The sequence below is a fragment of the Malurus melanocephalus genome, unplaced genomic scaffold, assembly GCF_030028575.1.
Source record: "Malurus melanocephalus ecotype Western Australia unplaced genomic scaffold, MMel_1.1 scaffold_105, whole genome shotgun sequence".
In the NCBI taxonomy this organism is placed as follows: domain Eukaryota; kingdom Metazoa; phylum Chordata; class Aves; order Passeriformes; family Maluridae; genus Malurus; species Malurus melanocephalus.
The window spans coordinates 1,555,847-1,578,332 of NW_026623337.1; the positions used below are offsets into that span (position 1 = coordinate 1,555,847).

A 22,486-nucleotide genomic window follows, 5' to 3' on the forward strand; every position below is an offset into this window, starting at 1 on the left:
AGACATGTTAGAAAAGGAACATCAGGACAACAATTTCCACAAATGCCTACTTTACTGCACAGTTTAACAGCATCTGATAGTAAATGAGATGATGCCTTACTCTAGGAACTTCATGAAACAAAGAAATCCCCTGAACTACTGCCACCATTCTGAGAGAAGACAGATATTCTGAATATTGTCCAAGATAATTTACTGTGTTCCTGGGAGAGCCTGTTCTGCAAACTGCCTGCAAAGTCCTCACAGCTTTGGATTCTGCTTTCTTGGCAGTTGCCAGGGCTCTCACTTTGAATCAAACTTTTCCTGTCTTGCCCAGGTAATACAAGTGTTAGAAATAAAATGTAAAAAAATACTAATGAACATCAGCAGACTGAAATTATACTGAATATCCTAATAACTGCTTCAGTCTGCAATGTGAAATCAGTGTTCAAAACAAAAAAGTTCCCATTTCATATAGTGAACCCCAAGCTGAACTGACACCTCCCCACAAATGGGGGTCAGACCTCCCTGTGCAGCTCATCACTGACACTGAATAAACAAAGCTAATTGACTTTTCTTTTTTCTTGAACCAAAGGGAAACTAAGGTACTGCAGAGCAAGTCCTACAAGAAAAGTGTCTAAAYGGAGTCACTCTTAAAATCATCTGCAAAAATTATGGCCATGTATTTCTTTCTCTTCTTTCAGATTGCAGCACTTAGCATCTGAAACATGCTAGGCTATTGCTCAAGTGTCTCCCTAGACTATCCCTTCATTCCTCAAATAATCCATTCCTTTTTCCTGTTTTTCTGAGCTGTTCGATCCAAGAGAGATCACAGGCCAATTAAGATCCTGCACAATACACACTCCTAATCATAGATTCAGATGAGTAAGTAATACTCATTTTTATCCTCCAGTTAACAGGATCACTTGATGTATTGCCTAGCAATCCTAAGAAGTTGAAAGTGTAAGAATGCAGATAACAGATTTTGTTTTCCATGTTTTCTTTTTGTCCAAGCATGTGTTCCACACAGAAAGCATCCTGCCAAGACTTCAGACGTGATGTCTTTACATAAAAACCATGGGTGAATGTTCAAAGAACAAAATCTGTAAAAACACATGGATGCCAATTTCAGATCCAGACCAATGGGTAAGTTTTAATACACACAGGGGGGAAAAAAGATGTTAGACACTGAATGATTTAAGGAAGTGTCACCTGCCAGTACGAAATTTCAATGTCTCTTCAGTCATACAGYAACCTCAGCATTTGTGTGATCTGCATGACCAATCATGAAGAAACCTCTTAAGAGTAAAGATCAACAGATCAGGAATTTAACTYATTTTCCAGCTCTCTCTGTTACACAGGCACAGATTCATATCTTCATTACTAAATAATTCTAACAAATTTGTAGTTACTGAGTTTGGTATGCATGAAGTTTTTTTGTTTCCATGTAGATTTTCATCTCACACTTTTTTGGGGAGGCAGATTGTTTGATTTGATTTTGGATTTTTTGCTGAGGAAGGGAAAGGAARGCAACATTTAGGAAGAGGAATCTAACAGCTACTTGATGATACATATTGATCCCTCCTTGCCCTGAACACATTATTACTCAACTTGCTGCAAATATAACTTGAGGAACTTAATTCTTCCTCTGCCTGTGAGCTACCAACAATATCATTCTTTTACAATTTCTTCCTCTACTACCTGCTTGGAATGTTCCCCAAATGAAGAAATCTTATTACTCATACTAAATGCAATCTAAGTTGGTAAAATTATTTTTCCTACTGAAAAGCTAAGCCTATTGGAAAATTCTGCACTAGAATTATCAAAGTAAACCAGAAAAGCATGATTGTGRCTGAAATTGTGTATGCCATAACAAAGCGTACAAAAAAAATATGTCCATAATGGAGAAAAAAAAAAACAAACTTGAAGCCAATAATGAAGTTTCATTAAGATTCTGCTACATGAGAAATAAGTGAAGTAAAAAAAAAAGATAAAAACTGGTGAGGTAAAAAAATTACYTGATAACATATTTAAACTGCTGTTTATTTGTATTTGGACATATTTTTCTAGGGGAAAGGAAGTGTCTTTACAGTTACTCTGAAAAAGATTATTAATGACACCAGGCAACCGTAATTTAATGACAATAGATTCCTACCCATTCTGCAAAGAAATGTCACATTTGGTTTGTTTTCCATGTTGTTAAAAAACAAATCAAAGTTCAAATGGTGTTATTTTGAAGGAATTGAGCTTTTCAAGACATCAGAAATATTTAGGTTTGCTCTGACAAAATGAGCACTGATGAACTCTGCCAAGATGCCAAAATAAACACAATTAAAAACTGAGATTTGGTGAAACAGAGCTCAAGAAAGACATCACAGAATTGGGAAACACCATAAACCCTTCTCTTGTACTAGACCAGTCATTAAGCTTATTGACATCCTCACCTTCTTAGTTGATAAGGGATTCACTTCTACTAAAAAAAAAAAAAAAAAAAAAAAAAAAAANTTTTTTTTTAAATTTCTGAACAAGACAGATTTCCATACTGCAACCAGAATCTACCAGGAAATGTCAAGTTGGAGTTAGTTTCTTTAAAGAGACCACATTRGGCAATAGCATTTTGCTGTATTTGCAGTTTAAAAAAGGTATCATATTAGTTCYCTTCTTGCAAACAGTCCTTAAATAGTGTGATCAAGTACCACTCATGATCAAAATTCTTCTCATGTCTCTCCTTACCAGGTAACACAATTGAGATTTCCCTCTTGTAAGAGTAAAGGTACAATGGACAGATTAGTATGAAATCTCTTTTAAGAGAATTAACATTTCATGAATATGTGCTTAGTAGTTAATTAGAAAATCCAAACAGTACTTAATAGGAAAGCCAGTACAGACCAAAAAAAAATTCTTCAAGAACATTACTGAAGCTGAGCTGCTGTTAATTTCCAGTGTGCTCCTCACCACTGCAAATTGGCATGAACCWTCAGTTGCAATTCAAAAGAAATAGATGTAGAATTAGCATTTTCCATCACCTTCAACAGCTAAAAAASTCTCCAATAACCAAACTCAACACTGCACTACGTAACTGTAACTTGGAAAAGAAACCACCARATTTAAAAAGTGGAAAAAAAAAATCTTTTCACCAAAGCAGCAAAGAAATATCTTCCTCTGAAACTGTTCAATTCCTAAGATTTYTAACTCAACTGCTGACTATTTTTGAAAACTATAGTAAGGAAAAGTCTTTTAAGTTACCAGTCTGCATTAGACCTTGGCAACCAGAATCACGCACTAATTTATGCACATATTCATTGAAACAGCTAACAGTGGTTAAATGCTTCTCAAGGATCGTACCATTTAAACCACTTGATGAATCAAGTGGAAAAACTATATATATAAAGCTGAGACATGGAGGCAAACAATAAATACTCCTGGAACTCACTGCTATTAGAACCGAAGAATATTTCACTAAGATGTGAAGAAGCAATTTCAAAATTCCTAATAAAGTTTTCTGCCTTATATAAGCACTGTTTTTGTGAACTCTGTATTAGACCGGGGCATTCCTACCACCATGCTGACCAAGAATTAGCCATGATTTCAAGCTTTTTTTTGGTTTTACATATTTTTCCAGAAAAATCTTTACAACCCTTCCTTTCTCGTCATTACTTTCTGGGTTTCCTCAGTACTGATAAAGTACAATGTTCTGGYATTCACAGTGCTAGAACTGCACCTGAAGTAAAAATTCTAGCAGAATCTTCACTAACAATGGAAATAATCAAGCAACTTTGTGATAAATGTGGCTGCAGCATACAGTCTCTTCTAAGCCAGAAGTCAATGTCCCTATCATGAGAAATTGAAGGGGAAAGGTATGAGCAGAAAAGATTGAAGTATACATACTAYACATTCAGTCTTTGGGTTGTGAAAGAGAATATTTTCTGTGTGCCGGCTCTGTTGAAAGCTAACGGGGCAGACTGCCACCAAAGGAAAAGAAATTCCAGCAAATATAGCCCAGAAGAAAGGACCACAATTTCCTACAATTGACAGGTACCTCRCCACCTCTCCAAATCCCTAATCTACAGACACTGTGAGCAAGAAAATGCACTGTGCACTCCCTATAACTTCTTTAGMATAAGACTTACAAACTAAATAAAGACTTTAAACCTTTAACCCMAATTTATTTCCTGATATAGGACACTAAGCACTAGAGCTTACTTATGACTGATGCAGATCACATTTGACACAGTAACCAGCAGTGCAGCAAACCGTGTGGCATCACAGATCAACCACTMTTTTTCTCTTCTGGGACTTGGATATGGTACACTCAGTTCATCTGTAAGCAAGGAACAACACTGTAGCCTACAAGTCTACACTGCTCTTGTCCCATCCTCAAATGTTTAGTCACAGACCAAAACAGCCTGCCTTGGTCACTCACACTCACAGGAATCCATGTAACACGAAATGGAAATGACATGACATAAAACGGTGAACTGAAAATGAAGTGTGAATAGGGCAAGCATTTTTACAATATATTAACTGCCTTTATTATACTGCAGTGAGATCACTTGGCTGTAAAAGCATGAGATTTACAACTACCTCATCTTATACACAGGAGTACAATATTTTATTTGGTGATCCCAGGGCAGGGCCAGGGGGGAGAACTAAAATTTCTCTCAGACCCACCCGGTGAAAGAAGGGAAAAAACCCAACAAACTAAACAAACACCAGTTATTTACATGTTTCTAGAATCATGAGAACACGAACTTGYAACTTTTGACCTTAACTCCAACAAAGGCCAACTGCAATACCTCATTTAGATCCAAGCTTGATCCAGGCCTTTTCTTATATAGCYGCAAAGTATCAAGCAATTCTATTCTCTATGCATTTCAGACTTCCCGTAACATACAAGGGCAGTTTGATTTTGCAGTGCAGCAAATTGAAGAATGAACCCAAACAAGCCCATGTCACTGGCATTGGAAAGAGAAGGAAACAGTATCATGGGAAAAAAATAACTTGTTCACAAACAAATCAGGGGGGAAGGGAGGAAGAAAGAAAAAGCAGCAACSAGAACACAAGCAGCTGGYGCTCAYGGACTAGGAAGGACTTTGGCTCCASAATAACAGGATCAGTTGCATAATCACTGCTGCYTGAGAAGTTATACAATGTCTGCCCTTCTCATCATTAAGAAAACAAATAAGCAACAGAAGTCTTTTTAGGGCACAGAAGCTAATAAATTAAATACCACATGCTAAGTCCTACTAAAGTGAAGGAACTCCGTCGTTTCAAACATTACTTTTTAGCTTACTGAAACATTAAACATCAAATTCTACATTGACCCTTGCTAAAAACATCTATTTGCCCTAAAAGCAACATGTTTTAATGCCAGTGCCAAGCCACAAGAATTTACCACCTGGCTTTTCCAGCCCTGCTCTCAGAAGACATGTCTGCATGAGAGAAAGCTGTTTCTGAGGCCAAGATGCATGACATGTGACCTCTCTTGTTGCTGTAGGACTTTGTTAATTCTGTGGCTATTGTGACATTTGAACCAAAGTCATAAACTACAAAAATATCCCGAGCACTAGCATGATTGTAATTCTCTAAYTGGATATTTTGCAAATACTTATATGAGAACCAGCATAATATTTATAAGAGAAATGAAGACAAATCAGCCTGTGAGGAATAAAAACACTGAAAAATGAGCAGGAAAGAGGTTTTCCTGAGTGGTCATGKATTGTGCATACCTGATACTGTGGCACTGCACAAAGAATGAAAGACTGCAAAAATACTGCATGCTAATTAACAGGCAGTTGAATTTGAGTTTGCCAGCACTGAATCCATAAAGATAATTCTAGCCTAATTATAGCGCTCCCGTTAAGGACTTGGGCCAAAAGAACAAAAGCTCTACCTCCTCATCTAAAATTTGCATTTTCCTTTTATTATCTCTCTTCTGCTTTAAGTCTCGTCCATTTGGTTCTTCTTACCTCTGGGTCAGAAGTTGTATATCTTTTCACCATGCTTTGGGCTCACAGCCCAACGCTACTGCATTGCAGAATCAGCAAAGACATGATGCAGCAATATTCCTGAATTTCTCTGGATGTGGAAGTACATGTCATTGCTGCCAATCCCTGAAAGCCATWCAGATAAAATTCAGAGGTCCATGGCATTTCAGAAAAAAAAATTTAAGAACCCACAATGATGACACTAAGATGGCCATCTTGACACTTTTTGTCCTGTTGTCATTTTCTAGCTAGTGTTTAAAGCAGTGCAACATTCACTGATTGTGCAAAGACAGAACAAACATTCACCTGCTACATTCACTCTTCACCCCTACAACTCTAAGCATTACCTCCTGTGTTCAGCACACTTCTAGGAACAATTGCAGGAATTAGCAGAGAAGTGGAAATGCCAAGATCTGTATTGCAGTGGAAGCACAGATCAATTTCAGAAGGAAAGGAGACATCTAAACTGTATCCTCCTTGCCTTCTCTCCAGTTGGTGAGCTCCTGGATAAGCAGACAGAATGAGAATGGCACCATCCCTAGTGAAGGGAAAGAGAGAAGCTGCTAACCTGAAAGCCTGCACAAAGAATAAGCTGGCCAYGTGCTGATTCATTATACACAAGATCTTAGGGACAAGCAGTCAGACGAAGGCCCATTCCTCTCTGCTTAACTCACCAGTGCTGAACTTGCCTCAGGAAAATGACSCAGCTGCAGTTCTGCCTCACCAGCCTCACTACACTCAGCAGACCGTCTTGACCAGTTAATAACTCAAGAAGCAGTGGCCAGGTCACAACAGCATTTCACCAGCAACCACCTAAACAGGAGAGCAGCATATTCCAACTCCACCTTTCTTATTCCTTTTCTTTTCATATCAGGGATTGCTGCAGATGGCAATAATCCAATCYTTAAAGCCCCTTATTGTGAATATGCTACAGCACAGCATAGCTTTATCCATAATGTCTYAGTCCTAAATTAAGTAAGCCACTTACCTCTCCTAATGCTTCTGCAACAACTCAGAATTTTGATTAATGACACTGCTCTGCAATAAGCGCCCCTTACACCAACTTCATCAGCAGTTCCCTCACTCCCTTCCCAGCTCTCTGGCAAGTGCTTTGAACAATTCTCATGTTCAGAATTCAGGGGAGCCACTTTACCTGTTCAAAGAGTAAAGCAACTTCAGGCAACTCCTAGGACACTACTGGATATTAACCCAAGTGCAACTGAATACTGTTGTGGGTAAACAGTGTGATACCCTTCCTTGTGGAAAAGACAGGAAGAGCTGAAAATCCCACCCACCCTCCCATTCCTTTTAGATTTGGTGCTAAGGAAGGAGCAGAAGGAGAAAAACCACAAACATAAAAGGCTCCAGGACTCCAACAATAAAAATCTGGCACTGTAACAAATTTATTTACAAGACAGATACTTAGATGCTAAAAACTAAACAGTAAAGCTCATAGCTAAGCTTCCAATACTTCTCACTTTGCTACCCACTTTCATTAGAAATGATTTATATAAAAATGTGTCCTACTAGAAAACTTACACATCAAAGAGAAAACCAAATTATTCACTTCTTAGGTGGCTAGGATTGTTCTGCAGTTGGTAATTTCTGATTGAACAGCTCTCTGARAGCATGATCTTCAAACCAACATCTAAGGTAAAGGGAATTAAGTACCTGCAAAAGGCAATTATTTTCTCCCAAGACTATAAGGACATTCCACACTCTATCTTGATTTTGGACACCTGGGTCTGCGCACTTGTGAGAGGTGAATTCCGCCCTCTGTGAAGCTCAGCTGATGAGCAGTTTCTTTTAATTCAATCACCAGCAAGTCTATAATGATCCCTTTTCCAATGAAGAATGGACAGACAACTAATTCAGACTCACTGCAAAACCCCTCCTAAGACACCAAGCTTTTTACATCCAGGTAATTTGTCTTCAGGCTTCACAAATATAATTGAGACTGATTCTGGGTCCTGAAAAATCTTCCCCATTAAATTAAATCTATCTTTTTCTTCAAAGGGGGAAGAGAGAAAAGAGCAAACTAGAAAGAAAGAGGTAAAAAAGGCAAAAAGTAATTATCAGTGACTTGGAAAAAAATGACAAAATTGAGAAGGCAGGTTCTGGATGCAGGAGGAAAAAAGGAGATCCATCAAGAAGACATGAAGGAGATGCAAAATAGAAGACAGACTACAATTCTGTGGACACACAAGTCCTGAAAACCTGTTTACTTAAACCACGAGAAGCTCAAACGCAGATGTGCAAATCTGATTATTCCTGTTTTATAATGTTAAAGCTTAGTTTGGGAAGAGGTCAAAAAATGAAAGCAACAATAGCATAAATTAATGAAAACAATTGAAATTTGTTTTTCTTTTTAAATCATTAAAAGGCTTTTGCTTGCTTTGTCAGCAGCATACTCTAGGAAATCCCAAAGCTTACTGTGTTTTGGCCAAAAAAAAAGCAAACAAAAACATACCACTTTCCAAACCTGTCAAGTCTCAACAACTGCTCTCCTGCCCAGCAAAAGAAAAAAMCACAAAACTTTCATCCTTTCATCACCTCAGTCAACCACAAATTAACACAAAAAACACAATTAGGATTTAGGATTTATACACCTTGCATAAAACTGAAGTTAACTCACTRGTCACCAATCCTATGGACAAAAGCRAGCCATTCCAGATTATATTAATCAGAAACAATCATGCTGATCCCAAATTACCYGGGCATGTATATGCTGAAATAAAAATAACATCAAATGATTTATCTAAAAAAAAAAGCAGTAACATTTAGAACATCAGTGATATCCTGGATTTAGATGAACTGAAATTACTAGAACCAATCAAAGTGGCGGGAAACCTATTTAGTCTTCAGTCTATTCTCCACTTGATTTTAATGATAATAAGATCTCCAAATTTAAAAAAAAATAATAAAAAAAAAACCAATAAAAAGAAAAAAAGGAGGAGCAACTTCTGAGATGGGTCTGAGTGCATCAGCCCCATGTCGCTATCTGTGGTTTCTCCCATGCTCTGACGCATTTCCAGGAGGACACTGGAGGAATTCTCTGTAGCAATCTTTTTCCAAGCAGTATTTTGGCATAAACCCAAAGCATTTGTTTTAAAACAGAAGCCCAGCAGACTGGATCAGCAACAGACCTGTACAAAGTCCATAAAGCATAATTTTCTTTCAAGGGCAGATCAGAAAGGGAGTACAATTGAGAGTATGACACACAAAAAGACTCAAAAAAATCCTTCAAACCAGCAGAATAGATAAATGAATGCTCTGACAAACCAGCACAGACACACCCCCCTCTCCTTTGCTTGCCTTCATAAGCAGCATTTTTTGCAAGAGCAAAATATTTAAGAAAAAAAACAAAAGAACACCAAGCCAGGGAAAGGAATTAATGCATTTGTTTCATTTAAAGAACTCCCAGGAGCAACAGTAGCACTTACAGGCCAGACTTACAAGAACAAACACTGCAAGAGAAACACTAACTGTGAAACAGACGGGTCACTACCCGGGTTATCTTACTTGTGGCAAGCGGACACGTTCCTTGTTCCTTCCGTCTGCCTGTCCAGACTTGTCAGCATTCCACTTGGAAGTGGCTGAAAAACTTAAGAGCCACGCTGGTAATGTGAAGTCACATTCAGAGAGCACCTCTTCSTCTATCAGCCCCAAGGGAGAACTCCTCCCTGCTAACAAGGGGTCACTAACCAGGGATATGAAGGAGGAAGACAAAGAGTAGAAATCAACACTCAGGTGACTGAAGAGTAAACAGTGTCAGAGGTAGAAAAGAAACATTCCCTATTAAATTTACCAAACTTTCTCAACCAATTAAAAAGCAGGGACAAATCTCCGCCTAATCCAAGTGAGACTGACTAGTGCTATTTCTTAAACTGAAAGATGAGAAAAARTCTTGCATGATGACTGCAACACAATAGTTCTTAGGCTTGCAGATCTATTAAGAGTGGAGAAGTGAAACTGTCTCCCAAGAACTACTGTGGCACAAATGACACTGCTTTGTCTCCATCTCCCTGCCCTGTTGACAACACAACCAGCATGCTGGAAGCCCAAAAGAAACAAACTGGTTTAGTGCTGGGAGTACCTCATATTCTGAAATCATCTGACAAGCTTAAACTGGGGGGGGCGGAAACTAAAGCAAAAAAACACACACAAATAATAACAAAACAAAATAATAAAGCACCACAAAAAAAAAACACACACCACAAACAACACCAAAACCAAACAGAAACAAAAACCCAGTTCCCTCCAAGCCCTCACCTACTGGGCTGAGTAATGAAATTTCTACCATTTTAATACTGAATTGCGACTATGATAATGTTATTTAGACAAGCTATATTAGTGCAGATTTGCCAGACATCTTCCTCACAGACATTTGTATTTACTATCTCACTCACATTATGAAATTGATCATTTTGAAACAAATACAGTATCTTCACATGAATATACTCACTCACTACCAGAGCTGGCACRTGCTGCTCAGCATCATTAAACTAATACCTTCAGCTCAGCAACCTCTCTTTAATCACATTAAAGGTACACCAGCTAATACAAGAAACACAAGCCAGTAATTCATGCACCTGGATGAGCACATTGGGGGAGTACGTGGTAATTACTAACCAATTATTTGGATATAATTATTTGTATCTCTTTGCAGACAGGGCACATTCCAACGACATCCATTTTAGTATCGTGAAATGCATCACTACACGCTAGAAACCAGAGGGGGAAGAAGGGATTTGAACACATAAAACATAAATCCCAAAAGAACAACCAGCAAGTCCATGGCAACGTGAGTTACATGACCCTTGGATGTAGCAAGGGGCATCTCTGAATTGGGGAAGGAGGGGGGGGCTTCAAAACAGGCAAGAAATATTACTCCATAAACCAGAATGGCAACAGACTACTCTGAGACATCTAAAGGTCAGTCTTCTTATAGCTCAAGAGACCAACCAGAATACAAATAASGACTACCAAACACTTAAATATATTTTATTTATTACTGAAAGCTAAATTTAATATTGAAGGTCAAGATAAAATTTAAAAGCACCTAGGTCTTCTCCTCTGCATGCAGACCATATTTAYACAGCTTGGGGCTCTTGGACCAAGCAGATAATGGCATTACGACACATACTGGAAGGTGAGCAAACTCACTTTCAGTGTGAAAACAAAATCTCTTAGGAGTTGTAACTGGCCAGGAGAACAGATTATTAGCCATGTAAGATTCCCCCCTTAACMCACATGAAATCTTTTTAAAAGAGACAYGTCTATTCAAATAAAAGGTGTTGCRACCAATGMAKCACTGCTTATATGGATAATCATTTCTTACTGCAAACAACATTACGATCATTCAAAGTCAATCATCACCACTGAAACACCAGATTCTTCCAAAGGCAGTTGTTTTTAACCAAGAAAGGACACCACAAAGAGTGAAAAAATGTCAAGCACTGTAATTATACTGCTCCAGTACACAWGTTCTTCAGACACATGCTCTGGAACATCCATATTCTCAGTCCTTTCTTCTTCCTCTCCTCCTCCTTTTCCATGCCTTTTTATTGAAATAAAAATTAGGTTAGACTGGGCCAGATACTCTTCCARATGAATCAACATGATGTTTCAAAACAAACAGCAGAAAGTAAGAGCAACCGATTAAAAGGTATAAGTTTTGAGACAGTAGTACAAGCCCACATATTTAGTACAAGCCTTCAGCTCATGGTGAAGTTTTGCCATCCTTCTCCCAGACCTGTTCAACATCCTCTGTTAGGTCTTAGAGGAGTCCCATCTCAGGAGTACTTGCTACAAATGCCRTAAACTAAYATCAAAATACTTAAGCATAGCAATGAAATAAAGAAAGGGAGTGCAAGAATGCCATTTACTTTCTGTAACAGAGGAACAAGGAATAGTGTTAGTGCACTATCTATAAGCACATACATTCCACACAGCTCAGCCTAAGCATTATTCTAACAGTACCTGAGGACAGACCTGGAGGACAACAGAAAACTTATTTTTAACCCAAACACTAAGAGTCACAGTGAACTGGTCAAAACAAAATCCTTGTGTCCTGCTTCCCAGAATAGGGTTTTTTGCCTCCTGCTTATATGTAGTTAATGAAGAAACGGGGGAAAGAGGGAAAGGGATCTATTTTGCTGGTTTTATTTTTTAACTGGCAGATTTTTGCTTGTCAACTGSTAAACTGGACATCTACATATAAGTAACAACTAAAAAGAAGGTCAAAAGAATTCTACAAAATTCAAGGTATCYGCAGACAAATATCTCTTGTCGAGACTAAAAATAACAGCAATACTGGATTAATGAGAAACATAACAGAAAAAAAAGTCTTAATCAGGCCTCCATCATCCATTCACGTAGACAAACCTATCTTCCTGAAACAGTTATACTGAAAGCTACTCAAGAAGAATCTTCATACGTTAATAACAAAATAACACTGCRCATCTACTTTTCTACTTTAAGTATCATGACCATTTATTAATCCAAAAAAATGCAATTCTTTTAAAAACATGGTTTCTGAACAACCTTTCTTCCAACATTATTTAATGCTTTAACAAGAAAGCATGGCTTCTGACCAATGCTCTTTCCATGTTCCAAGTTAATAGTAAACTTTCAGTCAAGTCAGGGCGCTCCTGATCAAGCTCCTGTCCTTCTCTCCATGCTTAAGTTCAGGCTCATTTCCTTGAACACCTACCCTAAGCCAAGTAAAAGAGTCACAGGGCAGTTACTGCCTATAATTAATTTGTGTAAATTCACAAAAGAAGCTTACTTTCTCCTGGGTATAGGTAAGAGCCCTGCACACGCTGTGATAACTTTTCACTGCCAGGACCTCACAGTTGCTGACATATCACAGCCAGGACCTCACAGTTGCTGACATATCACAGCTGCCCACTACTTCGAGAGAAAACACAAAAGTCTGAGCAACAGACCAGTTATAAACCCAATATTGGAAAAAAACAGTTACAGTAAAATACCCAGCACTTTCATAGCCTATCACATGAAAAATTATCTTACTATCTTCAGTACCACATGAAAAGAGGAGAAAAAMAATTGTATCACTCTCTGCCTGTCTGCCATTGGGCTTCACAATGGGCATGAAAGATTCATATGTTTTCATCTGCTACTTACGGCATACAAAAAGCTTGTTCACGCTCTCACCTCTTCCTGTAAAAAATCAGGCCTCTATAAACACCATGCTTCCAACTAAAATACCTCTGCAAATGCCCCRCTTCAAGCACAGTTACAGATGTTCCTTATAAATAAAATTTCTCTGGTGTGCTCAAACTGTCCCAGGTGAACTTAAAATTTAAGATGAATCCTTCCTCACATCACATAATAAAGATGAGTATTCAAAGACAGCAGCAGTCAGTCTGTTGAACCCAAATCAAGAAAATGTATCTCAATTTACTATGACCCTGCAGTGCTTGAGGTGCTCCACATTCCTACTCATCACAACGAATATCACAAAGGCAGACAACAAGCAGGTCTAGGGATTTYTACCTCACCACCATAACCCTCAGCTTAATGCAACAAGACAGGTCTAAGCTGAATTCCACACATGAAAATCTGCTAATGATGTCGTMGTTTTCTTTTCCTAAACTACTGAAGTAAGCTTATTCTCATACCTTGTGCTATTATGTTTTCATTTGAAATGTTCATCCTWACTCAAGCAGCAAGTTCAACTTCAGATTGCAAAAGATGATGGAAAAGAGGACAGACAGGAAAGAGAGGGAGAGTTTTCATCTTTTAAATTTATTCTGTCTATGCCAAGGGAACCTAAACTCTCATTTTGGTATATTCTCTACTCAATCTGAGCTACCCCAGAAAAACATCAACTATATCAATCTTCTTCTATAAAGAAAGATCATAACACAAAAGACACATAGCTATTTTCTAAAGTACATTATGTGCAATACACATACCTCCTCTRCTTCTTTTTATTACAAAGGAACAAGAAAACAACCAAACACAAATAAAACCTGAAATACTTATGCCATCATCTGCATTTGTAGCACATAATATATACATACGTGTTTTACTGAAATAAAAACAGGTTATAACTTTGAGGGTTTAACTGATCAGGAGGCTATCCCAATTCACACCAGGAAACCAYGTGCTGATTTTGGCTGAGGTASAGTTAATTTTATTCACAGTGGCTGGTACGGGTGTGTGTTTTGGATTTTTGCTGAACTCAGGGTTGACAATGTAGAGATGTTTTCGTTATTGATGAGCAGGCCTTTTCTGCTCTTCGCACTAGCCATGCCAGCAAGGAAGRTGGTGTGCCTGGGACATTGGGAGGAGGCAGAGCAGGGACAGGTGACCTCAACTGACCAAAGAGATATTCCRACCATGTGACATCATGCTCAGGATATAAAGCGGGGGGAAGAAGGATGACAGGAGGAATATTTTGGAGTGAYGATGTTTGTCTTCCCAAGCAACTGTTATGTGTGAGGGGGCCCTGCTCTCCTGAAGAAGGCTGAGCACCTCCTTGCCCATGGCAAGCAGTGAATTCATTCCTTGTTTTGCTTTCCTTGTGTGTGTGGCTTTTGCTTTCCCAGTTAAACTGTCTTTACCTTAGCCCAGAGGTTTTCCAGCTATAACCCTTCTGATTCTCTCCCCATTCTGGGTGGTGGGGGAGTGAGCTAGCAGCTACATGGGGCTTGGTTGCTGTCTGGGGATAAACCCTGACACTGTAAAAGTATTTAAGAAAATAATCCTGCTACTTATACAGTACAYCCAGAGTCCTGTCTGTACCAAAACATTACCAGTCCATCTGCAARGGCTTGCACCAGGCAGCAAGGAAGCCATGGTCTCCCCTATCCTGAYCCAACACTGTTGGGAACATGGCTATGTTGGTGGAAAGAAATGAAAGCAAAATATTTCTGTCTCCAGAAATTGCTACAGTCAAAGTAAGACATGTTGCTACGGTGCCTTTACACACTCTTATAACTTGAAAAGCTTGAAAAGATACTCCCTGGTTATTTCATGACCCACTCAAAACCTAAATTAAGTATTCGTCACTAAGTTAGGCTCACTCCTCAGAACTGTTAAAAAGAAATTTCTGCAAACCTAATTAACAAGCAAATTAGCATTCTCTTAGATCATATCCACAGAGACTTTGTTTTTTACATTTATGCTGTGGCTCACTGCTCAACTGCTGACTCAAGGATTAGTATTTAACTTGTGATGCAATACCAAAACCATTTCTATGCCTATTCCACACGACTGCTTATAAAGAATGTTTACTTCTGCTTGTTCATCCTTTCTTCTGCAAGTGTAAAGAAATTCACAAACAAAATAAACTTCACTCCTCTTTGGTCACTTTATCAGACAGGAAAACAGTGAAGCTCTGATCACAGCTTTCTCAATCTCATCATACTTGTGGCACCCCAGCTCAGAGCATTTTGCGATGTGAAGAATCCAAAGATGATGTAACCCTCACAGTTGGAGGAAAAAATTGACAACTGCATGTTCAAGGCTCAAAATCAAAAAAAGAAATCAACTTGGCTTGTGCTTTCAATGCTTTAAAAGCCRTAACTTGAGTCAATCTCACAAGTGAGGACCTATACAATGACATTTCAACCCTGAGAACATCCAAAGGTTCAACTTTTACATTAAATCTTTAGCTGTTTCATCTGTCATTCTGACATGTGATACATTCTGTACTTTTGTGCACCSATGCAAATACAAACCAAGCCCTTGACCTTGTCCCTGGCTCTCACTTGAAGATCCACGGACCTCCACAAAACTCCATTAGAGGTAAATAGGCCTTGGCAARCATATAAATCCAGAACCAAATTCTGAGACCATCAGTGGCACTCTGAATGTTATGATGGTGCTGAATTCCCATCTCTTGGTTCCCATTATCATTTTGGTTGTCTTCAGGCAACTGCTCAGTTCATTTTTTTTGTTGGCTTAGAGCCTTTTGTTGGACATTTTGGGTGTGTTTTTTATTTTGGGTTTTTACCCCCAAACCTGAATATCATTTCTGAGCCCACTTCCATGCATCGCTTGTCCCCTGCTCTGGACACTYTGGCTGCAGGAGTCACGTGAACTGGTACTGTCACTGATGCCTCCATATCATAAGAAMCAGCTTCCCCTAGAACAGCTCCCCTGCRATGAAGAACCCACAGGCCAATACTCCCCACTGGTCTAATAAACCTCAGACAAAAGCTGAGGCTGATTATGCCGAGTGCACCTACAATCTGATTAACCTTCTCAGGGATCTTTACCTAAGGCATTCTGAACAGCCTTTCTCCATTTTGTGACTGTCCATCATCTAAGCACTTCAAGTCTTTAGAAAGTTGTATTACCAAGCCAAGTTGATATTTTTGCATATTTTATCCCTCTGTTTTCTTTAAACAATACACCTTCTAGCAACCCTAAGCATTTACCTAGCCCTGCAATTTCTCCTTCCATTCCCCTTATCTCAAATTGCACAAAAAAAAAAGGATATGCTTACAGTGCCAAATATCCAAACACAACCTTTAGGAAGTTCCTGCTGTACAAACCCCCTCTTCCTTTTACAGACCATCTGTGAGCTCAGATCTTGGTTCCCAGCAAGAATCAAGGGTAAGAAACAACACGATTTATCACTATGGCATTCAAATACATTCCACTTTCTGAAGCAACATCCCATCACCTACTACTTCACACAAATCAAACCATCCTGCTTTGGACAACACTGATGCCATCATTTGAAAATAATAAATTATCTGGTAATATATGAACATAAAACGTGGCTCACTTGTGCCCACATTCCACCTGGCAGAATGATACTGAGAAAAGTAGCACTAGGTAGAGGTACTCTCTCATACCCTGGTGATAACTCTGACAAAGCCTGCAGTGAAATAGAAAGCCAGATGCACATTTTTCTCAAGAGCTACTGATCCACATTCTCACTGAAGTCATCACGTTCCAAAATTGAAAGATCCCAAAAAAACCTCAAAACACCTAAGAACATGTAGGAGTATCTTCTCTTTCTAGCCATGCATCTATCTTAGCACTACCAAATTGTCAGCTCTCAAGGTTTGGGGTTTTTTTCCCATTTGCTTATTTGATATAGCTGGTTTAAGATAATGATCAATTTTGGTAACTTCCCCTTAACTCTGAAATTCTTCACTACAAATCCTTAAATGCACATTCAAAACCACAAACTGTCATGGCCATTAGTAAGAAAATGGATGATTCAATAGAGGGACCAAAAGCATCTGACTTCTCTAAGGTAAATGTCTTAGAATTGGAAAAAGAAACTTAAGTTACCCATGTAACTGATGAATACCCACCCAGCCTGAAAAAGCAGGAATTAATCTCTTACATGCTTTCAGTACAACAAAAAAAATCAGTAGAGCAAGAGAGAAAGCAATGAAATAAGCCACGTGGAAAATCCACTTCTTCCATGTGTTCTCAAATTTATTATTGTCTATACACTAAGTTAGCCAACCTGATCAAAGTTTTTTTCTTGTTGCGTTGCAAYAAAAATGCATGATATGGAAATAACAATATTTGTGAAACTATAAGAACTAAAGATTCTATTAATGCATATCTGATTGTTATAATTCAGATGCATCCATCTTATCTTTCACTGACATTTCTTAGTATTTGCCCAGAAATGTGAGGCTATCTGCCTTCATACCATTCAACATCCCTTATTGTTTATTGCTCCCACACAATTCCATCTTTCCTAGCATAATACTGTTCTCCTGCMTTTGAAATTTCAGAAGGTATTTTTTTACATGTGCAAGTTCTGCAAATCTGTTCCTATGCTGCGATATGTGAGAAGCATTACAAGTCACATGCTTAAGACAGGCAGAAATCCATCGCAGGGTAGTGATGAAACACCAGAACCAGCACAGCAGTCAAAACCCTTTTTCCTCAAATGAGAAAGATCTCAAAAGATGGCATGTAGTTCTCACTGGAATAAAATTATTCCAAAGAAACATCAAACTTTTTTCCCCCTAAATCTCAATACAGTTTTACTTCCAGCATCATAGCTTTGCTCAACAGGTAGGGAGAGAAAAAATAAAAAAATACACCATAAAAAAGAGTCAAAAACATTCCCTGCTGTCATTTAAAATTTCCAAAACATCAGCACCATCGTGTCAATTGCACATTGTCAAAAATCATGCCAATTGCACATTTCCACACAAAACAAAAATGAGAAAATTTTGCCCCAGAGCTGTTCATGGAAAAAAAAAAAAAATATGTAGGTCATTTTCACTCACAAAAGACTTGAAGGAAAGAAAAAAAAAAAACCTCCTGCATACTTGAAGCAAAGCAAATAGAAAATGAACAAGACCTATTCTTCCTTCTTTGGGCAGGACAAAGCTGTACTTCACACTTGTTTTGAAAGCCTCCATATCAGCCAAGCGTTTCTAGCAGGCACAAGAAAGTTCCCCAACAGTGACACCAGCACTTGTGACCATGCCATGGTGCCTTCAGCAGGATGTTGCTACCCAGTCCTCACAGCAGTCACCAAGTCCCTGTTTGTACCAGGAATGTCCTGTACACACTTACCTGTAACATCTCAAAAGAACGGGGAGCTGACCAAAAAGCCAAAGCCTGCACTACTGCATCACAAAACATGGGTTCCTTGCCAAACAGATGCTCTCAAGGCTGGATCTTCGCTAACGCTCGGTCCTGCGAAGCTTGCAGTGCTCTCACCTGAGCCAAGAAGCTGCTCTCACATCCCCACCAATGACTTCAGTTAAAGTGTTACATCCTGCCAGCAGAATTTTGTACCCAGYAAAAGGATATGGCAGCGCTTTCTATGCTATCTGTGGCACAGCAGGTTAAAACAAATGTGCACCTTATAATCATGTCCTGTTTTCTCCTACCCAGCCTAGGCAAGGTATGAACAGCCCAGAAGCAGGATGCAAAGTCTTCAATAAAAGACAAAGAGTTTCACTCTTGTATAGTTCCCATTATTACAAAATAAAAATTGTTAGCTGAATTACAAAGWTAAAGAGAGCTGTTCTAGGAGATGTGACAACCTTACATCAGTGCACTTCAGTCCTTCAACACTGAAGGGTGCATAAAGGCTTAAAGACTCAAGCTATTGGTCATTYAGGACAGATAAGTAACAAAAAAGGACTTTTTAAAACAATCAATATTGCAAATACCATTAAGTATTTGTCAAACCTTGGGCATTTTAAATAGTGTACTACTCCATCAGCAACATCATCAGCATCAAAAAAGAATCAAAAAGGAAACCAGTGAAGTTAAAAGCCTCWGTGTTAAAGCCATGAAGAAATAATTTGGTTTCCCCCTACAAACATATCCAGAACCAACAGAATTGCACTGTGGGCCAACAGAAAATTCTATTTCCCATTACAAAATGCAAGTTACATTCCAGTAGCATATCATAAGAATAGACTTCCATGGTACTAATTATCAGAAAAGCAAGCAATCAATAGGGGGTAAATTGTGACTTAGATGTACGGTTTCTCACAGCATACTTTATCTGCACYCTTCAAAATCTGTTTATTTTGGACAAATGACACGAGACTTCCTCATGGCAGGAAGTCCTGCAAGTCAAAGGCTGAAACAGTATTTCCACTATTTTGCAAYAGGGACTTAAAATCACTTACAAACATGAACAAATGTCTAATAAACATGAACAGATTTGTCCTTTGGCAATTTAACCACCTGAGAAGGAACCACTGACTTCTCTTTACATTTTTCAGTTTAGCATATCTTCAGAAAACCAAGTGAATRCCCAGAACCCAGCCATAAAACAGTTAATATCAACATTTGGGAAGTGAAACACTATGTTCCAATACCAAAGTTTCCAAACAATCTCATGACAGTCCTGAGCATTTCAGAGGGCAAGCAGAACATCTGCCCACACTCACCCCCATTCCCTGCACATAAAGAACCACTGAAGTTTCCTGAATGCTAAAAACCCTACTGCACATTTGCAGAAAATGATGAATTAGTTAATGCAAGTTTGGTGGGTGTAAAACATGCTGCTGAATTCCTCTAACAGCAACACACATCAACACATCCTGAAGACCTGATCGCCTTGCACAATTCTGGCAGTTTAGCTCCACTAAACCAGGGCTAAACACCAAAGTTTTCACAACCACACAGGTGGCTTTCAGCTTACCTGCTCAGACCACTCCTGTAACCAAGATGCAACAAGATAATGTAGCTTTGTTAKTTCAAGGTTGAAAATATTCAGAATTTTAATTATTTTTTTTACTTAGCATCTTTCTGTCACCATTTTGAAGGAAAAAGAAGCACCCTTTTCCCATAGTACTGTGTGGTATTAGTACTATCAAGCAGCTGATCTTGATGCACTGAATTGAAAATAAACAATAGACTAAACAAATTAGCCCTTACTTAAATCTTGATATAGGAATGTTATAATACATTTTAAGTAGGTGCTGAGGATATTAACTCACAGCAGCACCGTGCTTAACTTGCTTCAATTAGATAATCAGCTGGCTAAGAGATGCAGCATGAACRCAAATCCCAAAACATACATTTTTATTCCAAGCCTAGAAGCCTAAAATTGCCCAACAAACTAGAAAAGCAAACATATCCAGTTCCTAGCAAACATATGCCAAACTGAAGAATACCATTCACCATTCTCTAATCTACCACCACTGATATTTGAGGGATTCTTCTAATCAAAACACCTTGTTATCAACAGTATTGAATATTCCAGAGCTGSCTCCAATTGAGTTCAACAGACTCACACCACATAGTGAGGAAACACCCACTCCAGTCCTAACGTGCAGCCAAAGTTGGATTGCAAGCACTCCTTGACCAGGGCCATGGAGCAAAGCCACAATGCCACATTAACATGGACAGACACTTCCAGGACACAATGCCTGCCYGCCTATAATCCAAAAGCAAAGAAAGGGATTTGACTGGCTAACTGCCACTGACCAGTACCCACAGTAGGTAACTTCACATCTTCAAATGATCTATGTCCACCAAGATTGCACAGGATGAGTGAGATACTGCACAAATGTCAGTTCACGTAGACCATACAGTTTGTTAACCTAGCCTACTTCAAGATACTGCTAGCTTGTCATCAAAATGTGCCAAGGATGCAATCAAGCTGGCTCTCTGCAGAGCCTGACTGGATCCATAGGAGCCTGTGAGCTCAGGAACATCCTACAGCTCTACAGCCATAACTGGGCACAGAAGCATGCACAGGCATCAGGGAGCAACACAGCTCTGGTGGAGCATAATAATTTGTTTGCTMCAATACATAAAAGTAATTTTCTTAACAGGAAACCCACCATTTATTTTTAATAGTAAAATTTCATAGTCCAATATGTGGACACACATGGACCTTGTCACAAACCTGCAYTACCAAGAAACCAAAATCCAATCATTAAAATAAGGCCAGGACTCACACGTCTACACTGAAACTCTATGAGTTACTCTAGTTAGCCAAAAAAATTCAATTAAATCATTCATAAAACTACAGGTCAAAATAACCACATCTAGTCCTCTGCACTTCTTCCCCAAGTGTTTCCCTATGCAGGCACACGCAGGCACAGCTAGAAATTAYAGTCCTAATCTTTCAAGGTGAACATCACACAGGGTTTCAGCATCCAGCACTACTGACTGGTCTCCATGCAAACCTCTCCATTTGCGTGGATCACCTCCCAGAACCGTAGGGCAAAAACCGCGCTGAAGACAAGGAGCAGGTACCTCAGCATCCCCCACAAATCCCCCCAACATCGTATTCCGAACCCTTCGGCAGCCACAACGCCCCTGTCCCGGGGGACGCACCGGGGACAAACCTGTCGGGTACTATAACTTCAATGTCCCTGCCGCACCGCGGGGTCGACAGCTCGAGGCTGCCGCCAAAATCACTACCCGCATGAAAAATAAAAATAAAACGCGGGGGGCGGGGGGAGAAGCCGAGCCGAACCCCCGCCTGTGAACCGTCCAGTGTCAGCGGCAGCCCGGGCCGAACCCAGCCCCAACTCCCTGCAGGCCTCCCCAGGGCTGGGGCCGGCGGGCCCCTCCCGCACCCCGCCGGGGCTCCCGCGGGAAAACCGCCCGCCCCAGCCACAACAAAGGCTGCTGGAGCGGCCCAGCGCCCGCGGGGCTCTGCCGAGACCCCCGAGCTTCCCCCGGACCCCGCCGGCCGCGGCCCCGCACAGCCCCTGCATTGAAGCCCGGGGCGGGGGGAGGGGTGCCCGCGCAATTGACAATGATCGGCCGCCCCCAGCACCTGCGCCGCCGCCCCCTCCTCCAGCCCGGCCCGGCCGCTCGGCATCCCCGGGGAGCGGGGCCTGCGGCCGGGCCGAGCAGGGCGATGGGGCGCCGGGTCTCCACGGGCCCGCCGGCGGTGCAACAAAGCAGCGGGGCCCGGGGGGCGGCGGGCAGCGCCGGCGGGCACTCACCGGGGGGCGGCGGGGTCCCGGCGGTGCCGCTCCGCCGGCCCGGGGAGGGGGCGRCGGGCGGTCCGTCCGTCCCTCCTCGCTCTCCTCTCTCCGCTGCGCTCTCTCCGCGAGCAGGGCTCGGCTCGGCCG

General features: G+C 40.2%; 1 protein-coding gene across 1 annotated transcript in view; it reads right to left on the minus strand.

Annotated features, from left to right (window-relative positions):
• Positions 1-22,480, minus strand: part of WDFY3 (WD repeat and FYVE domain containing 3) — a 152,634-nt gene extending 130,154 nt beyond the window's left edge. Inside the window, exon 1 of the mRNA XM_057369192.1 lies at positions 22,358-22,480. The gene's annotated coding sequence lies outside the window, so the exon portion shown is untranslated. The remainder of the gene's footprint in view (positions 1-22,357) is intronic.
• Between the last annotated feature and the right edge of the window lie 6 nt (positions 22,481-22,486).